Source organism: Dioscorea cayenensis, chromosome 16 (genome assembly GCF_009730915.1).
Source record: "Dioscorea cayenensis subsp. rotundata cultivar TDr96_F1 chromosome 16, TDr96_F1_v2_PseudoChromosome.rev07_lg8_w22 25.fasta, whole genome shotgun sequence".
Taxonomy (NCBI): domain Eukaryota; kingdom Viridiplantae; phylum Streptophyta; class Magnoliopsida; order Dioscoreales; family Dioscoreaceae; genus Dioscorea; species Dioscorea cayenensis.
The window spans coordinates 2,056,746-2,065,564 of record NC_052486.1 but is presented as its reverse complement, the minus strand read 5'-3'; the positions used below and the strand labels follow the sequence as shown (position 1 = coordinate 2,065,564).

At 47.3% G+C, this 8,819-nt stretch overlaps 1 pseudogene; it reads right to left on the bottom strand.

Annotated features, from left to right (window-relative positions):
- Nucleotides 1–6,322: 6,322 nt before the first annotated feature.
- On the bottom strand, nt 6,323–8,233 carry LOC120278714 (annotated as a pseudogene).
- Between the last annotated feature and the right edge of the window lie 586 nt (nt 8,234–8,819).

The window sequence follows — 8,819 nt, the reverse complement described above, 5'->3', positions numbered from 1 at the left end:
GTAAAGCAACAGGACACTGAAGGAGAAGATGGTTAGTGGATTCCACATCAGAATGGCACATCACACAAGTGGTCGATGGTAAAGGGTTGCATCTCCTTGAGGCTAAATTTTCTAAGGAAAGAATCTTATCCTCCCAAGCTAGCCAATTGAAGAGGCTAATCTTTCTCGGGCAGCTTCCCTTCAGGATAATGGGGGTCCAGGGGCAGCGAATCCCCCCATCAACCAGGAAGGAATAAAAAGTCTTAACCGTGAACCCCCCATTCGAGGATAATCTCCATCGCTTAAGATCCTCACCAGTCCTAGTCGAATTGGCCAAGCCCAGAGTTAAACTATTCAAGGAAGGGTAATCTTCCCAAGGAAACCAATCCACTCTGCTAATCAAATCCTTCACCGTTCCTTCCTTGTCCAAGGCCAGAAGGAAACGATGAGGCCATAACTGTGCTGGAGCCCGACCCTCCAACCAGTTGTCCAGCCAAAACAGAGTCGTGGACCCATCCTTCACCGTGGTGCTCAAATTCATCCTGAAAGCCGGCAAGGATTGGAGAATCCCATTCCAAAGAAAGGATCTCCGTTTAGGATGCTTGTGGAACAGATTCCAACAGGGATTCCTACGAAAGTAGTTTACATGGAAAACGGCAGCCAAGACCAACCGCTACCGAGCCATAAGCTTCCACCACCACTTCCCCGGAAGGGCCATGTTAAAAGGTAGCCAAGTCAAGAATACCCCAACCCCCTCGTTTTCCTCGGTCGACACGACCCTTGCCCACTTCACCAATCTAATCTTAGGATCTCGGATATCGTAGGCCGGACCACAAGAAGTCCCTTCTAATCTTATCAATGCTTTTAATGACCCAGCGAGGAATCTTGTAAATTGACATCCAGTAGGTTGGCATAGCAGAAAGGACCGAGTTAATCAGGGTCAGCCGTCCCCCTAGGGAAAAAAATCCGGATTTCCAAACCGCTAGTCTGGATCTGATCTTAAGAATAAGGACATCCCAGTCTTGCTTCTTTGGCCGGCTGCCAGAAATGGGTAGCCCCAAATAGGTCATAGGTAAGACTCCAGTACCACAATGCAAGGTTCGGGCCAGGTAAGTCGGAGGCTCCAAGTTCCTTTGGGAGGAGAATAAGCATGATTTCTCCGTATTAACCCTTAGACCCGAGAGGCCTTCAAAAAAGAAGAGGATCATCTTGATAATGCGAAGGTCCTCCCCACCCCCTGCCGACATGATCAAGAGGTCGTCAGCGAATTGTAGATGACACATCTTGGCCCCAGAATCACCCAGGGGGACCCCAACTAGAACTCCTGAATTTAATGCATTATTGAACAAGGTACTCAACACATCCACAACCAGAGTGAAGAGCAAAGGAGAAAGGGGGTCCCCCTGCCGAAGCCCTCTCTTGAATCTAACATATCCACTCTCCTTCCCGTTAATAAGAATTTTGGCCGTGGAAGAGAAAAGAATGGATTTAATCCAGCCCACCCAGCGTTCGCTAAAACCCCGAGCCTCCAAGAGTTTAAAGAGAAAGTTCCAATCAACCGTATCGAAAGCCTTGAAAAAATCCACCTTAAAGATGTGCCCCTGCAAACGGTGATTCTGCATGTAGTAAATGAGCTCCTGGGCGGCGGCTATGTTGTCTACAATGCATCTACCTTTGATAAAGGCAGATTGAGACATATCAATTAAATCACCAATCACGCCACTAAGTCTATTCGCCAAAAGCTTGGAGAGAATTTTGAGGGAACAATTAATTAAGCTAATAGGGCGATAGTGCGAGGGGTCTTCTGGTGTTTGAGTTTTTGGAATCAGAGTAATATTCGACCAATTAATTCGCTCCAGATTGGCCCTACCCCAATAGAAGTCATCACACAATTTGTAAATATCATCTTTTACCAAGTCCCAAAACTTTTGGAAGAAAAACATCGGAAAACCATCCGGCCCAGGCGCCTTATCAGCACTCATGCTGAAGACCGCATTCTTAATTTCCACTTGGGAGAATGGGGCATCCAGATAGGAGAGGATGTGTTGGGTTTTTCGGCCAAGTAAAGCATCCCAGTTAATCTGATGACGATAATCCTGAGTCGAGCCATAGAGGTTTTGGAAGAAGGAGGTAAACACCTCTCCAATTTTCTTGTCATTATCAACCTTCTCATCCCCATTCAGAGTCCAAGGGATGAAGTTTCTATTTCTGCGCCCATTGGCCACCGAATGGAAAAATTTAGTATTTTCATCACCCTCCCTCAACCAGGTCACTCTCGCTCGCTGCTTCCAGTAAATTTCCTCTTGTTTCAGAATTAAGTCCAACTCCTGCCTCCTCAGTGTCTCCGTAGCAATTTTCTCCTCCGAGAGGGATCTCCCCTCCCGGGTAGCGTCTAAAACGTCGAGCTCATTCATGAGGGCGAGCTTCTTAAGTTTAATCGACCCAAAATCAAATTTAGCCCAATGCCTGAGATGCTCTCTCGTTCTCGAAAGCTTTTTGGCCAGAATGAATGCACCGCATCCCTGCAAGGATGGGGAGCCCCACCAGTCTCTAACGAGGTTCCCGAAGTTTTGAGCCGTGCACCAAGCTTGCTCAAAACGAAAGAATCGAGGAATAGGACTGTGGGCTCCAGATTCCAGCCTAATTGGCACATGGTCAGACCTCAGACGAGGGAGACTGTGTTGTATGGCCTTAGGGAACATCTCTACCCAGTCCGAATTAATTAGGAATCTATCCAGCTTAACCCAAATTGGATTAGCTTGTCCATTTGTCCAAGTATATTTCTTTCCCATGCTAGGGGGCTCAAGAAGTTGGAGATCCCTGAGCAAATCCTGAGCTAATCTAATGTCATCCCGATTGACGATACCATTCAACTTATCCGTAGGGGTAAAGATTGAGTTGAAATCCCCGCAAATCGTCCAAGGAATGCCTATTCCCGGACGACAACATCGAATTTCGTTCCAAAATCCCAGTCTCAATCGACGATCGACGGGTCCATACACCGAAGTACAAACCCATGACACATTATTGGTTAGATTAGTAAATTTGATAGAAAGGCAATGAGCCCCTCTGTGGGCCTCCTCCCCCTTAAAGAGAATGCTGTTCCACCCAATAACGATTCCCCCCGCAGATCCGTTGGCAGGGATAAACGAGAAATGGTCTAACCGGTGTCCCCCAATAGACCTCCAAATGGAAGGGTTGATGGAGCTCAATTTGGATTCTTGGAGGCAACAAATGTCCGCATGGTGAATATGAAGAAAATCCTTAACTAGGAATCTTTTAGACGGCATTCCTAGACCGCGTACATTCCAAGAAATAATGTTCATTGACAACTTTTAATTCCTACAACGGGGCCCGCCTTAGATGTCCCCGCATCATCCCCTAAGGGGGTTAAACGCTTGGTCTCAAGCAAACGCAGATGAGCAAAACAATTATTTCTATGATGCATGGAATCAAAGGTGATGCCGCAAGCCGTACAATAATTGCTCAATTGAATATCAGTCCAATCAGAAATAAGAAGGGGGGTGGAGGAAGTACCTTTCGGAGGAGAGGTCGAGTTCCCCTTTTTCTTAGCTGATCTGGGCGGTTGAGAAATAAAACCAGCTTCCTCATTCCATCTGGAGGAAGGCTTCTTCTTCCGCTCACTTCTGCGGGTTCCCTGAGAGGGATCATCGGTTTGTTCTGAATGAAGCAAGCGCCTGATCTTCACTTCAAAATCAGACTCTGAGTCATCTGATAATCGACTAGCCACACTATCATCCTCCTGCTCAGCACCAAAGTCGTCCGGATTTTCCCCAGTCCCCTGAATTAAACCCTCCTCCTGATTCTCTTCGCTCCAAATATTAAGGTTATCTGTACCCTCTTCTCCCACAGTCTGCAGGGATTTAGATGTGAGCTCAGAAGAGAATTTAATTGGAACAAGAGTCCACACCCCATGCATGAATGCCCAAGTAAAATTAGGTGGGAGGGTATGAATCGGTGGGGGCCTTGAAGGATCACAAAAGGAATCCTCACTAGAAATATCCTGCTGGGCCTCAATAAGCTTCTCTGGCCCATCTCCAAGAGAAAGCCCATGAGTATTCTCCCCGAATGGGCCTGGCAGTGGCAATCCACATTCCTTAGCAGCATCACTAGAAGGAGAGAGGCCCAATGGCTTAATATCCGTTCCAGGGTCAGAGTCACGCTCGGTCAGAGACACATCTGGAGTGGGTGCTGAGTTATCTCCACGTGTCAGAATCCGGTTGCAATGAGTTTCGTGCGTGCCTCCGCCTCTGTCTTCAGCAGCCGCGACAACCTCGTCCAACCGCAGCTCGACAGCGAGGTTGCTGTCGCACTCATGCACGTCGCCATGCATCGTCTTCGATCCAGTGGAAACAGTCACCCGATCCCTCGTCTTCTCCAATGGTATCAACCCATCGGTCCGAAGCTCCTTCGAGGCTCGATCGTGAGAGGTTCTTCTCCGGCCATCAGCCGCCGCTACGCTGCCGAGAAGGACTCTCGGAGCTATCGGCATGACCCCGGGAGCTTGGCTCACCGGACGGGTCTCCTTGGTACATGTTCGCGCGACCCCGGGAGCAGCGCTCATCGGCCGGGCCTCGACGACGGGCTTTATGACCCCGGGAGCTTCGCTCACCGGCCGGGTCCTCTCTTCTGGGCGGTTCGATGATGCAAGCAGACGCGGCCTCCATTCCTGGTTACGGCGCTCGCCATCTACTCGCTGCTGGGTACTCTCTTTAGCCGAATGAGACTGCACCTCCCTGGAAGGTCGGGAAAGCTCCTCCCCCTTATCCACTAGAAGCTTCTCCCTTCGATGCACAACTCCTCCCTGTAACTCGACTGCACCCTTACCTTTAGCCTCCTGAGGAATCTCATGAGTAAAACGCGTTCGGTCTTCCACCCAGTTCTCCTCCTCCATCGCCAGTAATGTCGAGGAATAGGTAAACTTCTCCAAGTCTCGCCGGAAAGAAGGGAACGGTAATTTGTTATCGGTGATAAGGATGGTGAACATTCTCATCCCGAAGCTAAACGAGACCTCTAATGGGAGCCGGGCCTGGCGGTTACAACGAACCAAGACAGAGAGGAAAGACTTATGCGGCTTGCTCGGTTGTGGAATCGCCACCAGGTCTCCCACCGGACAGAGCAGATCAACCAGCACTGACCACGTCCACGCTTGCAGCGGGAGGTTCCAAATGAGGAGCACCTGCCCCTTCCCTGACGCTGCTCCAATCGAACCCACATCCGCCGTCCAAGGGGAGATAGAGATAACGCAAGGCCCCAGTCTGGAAGGCAAGCTGAGCTCTCCGATTTTGCTAGCCCTAAGAGCCTCCCCCTCACTGCACAGAGACACCAGGTAAGAGTTGCCCCGGAATTCATAGACCGCGTCCACCCTTGGAGTATTGAGAGCTCCAGGAAGGAATTCAAGGAGGATTTCATCGCTCGTCTGGCCGGAGACGACCTCGAGAACAATAACCTTGGCCAGCTCCTTCCGAAGCTTAGATGTTTCTTGCGAAAGAGAGATAGAAATTTGAGCCTTGGAAGGATTCAGACGATCCACCGGGTGGTGAACAAGCTGTCGGCTTGGGATCTCAGAGTTCCGGAGAGCTGGTCTATTAAACTTAGCTGCCGGTCGTACCCTACGCTGCCTCGTTGGAGAAGGTAGATCAACGCGACAGCCGGATGCCATGTGACCTGCCCCTCTGCAGCGTTTGCAAGTCAACCGGTGTCGACATTCCTCGGTTTTGTGCGTTGTCCTGAGGCAATTCCCACACTCCGGCGGAGACCGCTGCCTCTTAACCCCTACCACCTTAGAGCTGCGACCAGTGGGAGAACTCCGAGGGTTGCGGACCCCTCCCCCGCCCTCCATGTCGGGGCTGTTCTTGCTCTTGCGTCCCTGTACTTTGATCCACCCCTCCTCTACCTCCAGCTCTCTCGGGGGCGGGCCATCATCTGGCGGACTTGCGGCTTGTGCGAACGACTTTCCTGGTCGCACCAGTGAATCCCTAGCTTCGACGCTCCTATTGCTTCCAGAAGAACGATGCTGAAAACCCCTCCGAGAGCCCGCACCTCCTTTGTATGATCTCCCTTTGCCTCCCCTCCCCCCACCACGCGCGCCGCCGTGAGCGCCGCCCAGGAGGTCGCCATGTAGGGACTCCATTGTCATATTAAACAGGTTTAAAATTATTATTACTCATGATGTTTTTTTTTTTTAAATAATAACGCTGATAAGGATTTTTTTTTTTTCAACTTTTTCGATTTGTTCAGTGAAAAATAATTTGTTATTAGATTACTTATGTAAAATATTTTTTATTATTTAAGATGTCAAATTTTAGCAGAATGAACCATAGAAACATAATGATAATTTATTTCCATTCTAAATAAGAGATTCGGAGTTCACCCCTCTCGCAACAATGACTGGGAGTTACAGTTTACCCACATTTATTTGAAAAAAAAAAGAAAAGAAAATTAGAATTACAAATTCATTAAGATTTAGCTCCTTGTGAAGTCTTGCAAGGTTCATGCATGCTTGATGTACTCAACGAGCATAGTCATATTCTCATAAGAAGAGCCACCTTCTTCCATAGCCTTAATGGCCTTCCCCTTAATCTCTGTAGCCCTTATCCTCCTCTCCTGAGCCTCCTGTCCATCACCCATCAACCCCCTCACAGCCCTCTCTACATCAGAGCTACTAACAGAAATCTCATCCTCACCAAAATAAAACATAGGCTTCTTCACTCCAATAGCAATACCCATCCTCAGGAAATTCACAACCAACCTCTCATTCAAGAATTGGTCTGCAATCTGCGGCCAAGTGATCATTGGCACACCATTTGATATTGCCTCCAACGTTGAGTTCCACCCACAATGACTAACAAAACCACCAACGGACTTATGTGAGAGTATTGCAGCTTGTGGGGGCCCATCCCTTGATCACAATACTCCTCAAACTCATCCTCTTCTCAAACCCTTCCAACCACTCCTCAACCGCCGGGGACTTCTCCACATCCTTAATAACCCAAATGAAAGGAACCCCAGAAGCCTCAAGTCCTGATCCAATCTCCAATGTCTCTCCCACTTTCATCTGTGTCAAAGTGCCAAAACTGACATAAAGCACCGAGTTTTCCTCCATAGAATCAAGCCAACCAAACAACTTCTCTTGATCCACTGCAGTCTTGTTCCCTCTCACAATCCTAGCACTAAAATCATCATCCTTATCATATAAACACAATGGGCCAACAGTCCAAACATCCTTTCCAACCACCTTCTTATAAGCCTCCACAAACATAAGCTCAACATCATCTAAAGTGTTCATAACCACCCCATCAACAGTCTCCGCTGCATGCAAAACCTCATGCCGTATCTTCTCAAAACCAGGCATGTTTGACCAACCGGACGAATGCGCTTTAGAAACCTTAAAACTCTGACCAACATCATCATCATGATCATCAGTCAAACCAGGCACGGTAATATCTTCAAACTCATCAGTAACAGTCTCATAAATCTTATGCAGCTGAAAAACGTAACTACAATAGATAAAAGCACAAGAAGGGCCATGAAAGACAAGCCGGCGAATGTTGAGTGAACGTGCAACGTTTGCTGTCCACGGGTTCCACATGTCATTGATCATGCAGGTCGGCAGGGGGACGAGATCTCTGAGGCGTTGCTCGAGCGGATGGGAGAAGAGTCGGATAGCGTCGAAGAAGTTCAGGAAGAGTTCTGGGGAAGGGAGGAGGTCAAAGTTTTCACAGCCGAGGGGGATGCCAGCTTCGGCGCAGGGGAAAGGGATCTCGATGAAGTTTATAGGGAGTTTGGACTCGTGCACGCGGGCTATGATGGGTTTGATGCGCGACGCGTTCACTGGTGTTGTGATGAAGGTGACGAGCACGCCACGCTGGGCCAATAGCCGTGCCATGTCAAGCATGGGGATTATGTGTCCTTGTGCAAATAGTGGAACTAGAACAACATGAGGAGGTGTAGTAGTAGTGCTGTTGTTGGCGTCATTGATGATGGTTGTTTGTTTTATCATGGCTGTGGAGATGGATGCGAGAGGCTAGAGCTTTGGGAAGGATGAAGGTTGTGGGTGGAGAGATGAAGAAGGTTTTATGGGGATAAGGGTAAAGCAAGGCCTGGGATTCAATGGGACTTGAAATAGTACTGACGCAATGAGACATAGTGCTGCCGTGCTGCCGTGCTGGATTAACGAATGGTTGAAGGGTAAATAAAGCGAGGCCTGGGAACTGGGATTCAATGGACTTCAAATAGGTACTGACGCAAGGAGACATAGTGCTGCCGTGGATTTTAAGTTTTTAACGAATGGTTGTTTTTGCTTACGCGTGGATGTGTTTTATCTTCTCCTTTTGAATACTGGAGTGTGCCAATTAACTACACCGTACTACCGTAGTTGTATTGCACGTCATCAAGAAGCTAGAGCCAGTTTAGGAAAGTAAAAAAAAAAAAACAGGAAAAAGAAAAAGAGCACTAGTAACAATTTTAGCAATGATTTTTTTTTTAATAATAATTATTAACAGCTCATGATTTTTTAATAAAAATTAATAACAACTGATAAGGAACTAGTTTTGTTTCTCAAATTCTTGAACTTGCTTGGCTGAGAATAATTTGATATATTTTTTAGAAAATATATAAACTACAATTTGATATTAGAACAATAAAAAAAATTAAAAAATAATTCAGGATAGTAAATAATTTTTATTTCAAACTTTAGTAATGAGCATAACAATGGAAGAAAGATCTTCCTTATTTATCTTTTATGTAGTTTTAGTCCTTAAATGTAATGTCGCTAATTTATTTATTTATTTATTTATTTATTTTTTTAATAAAGTGGA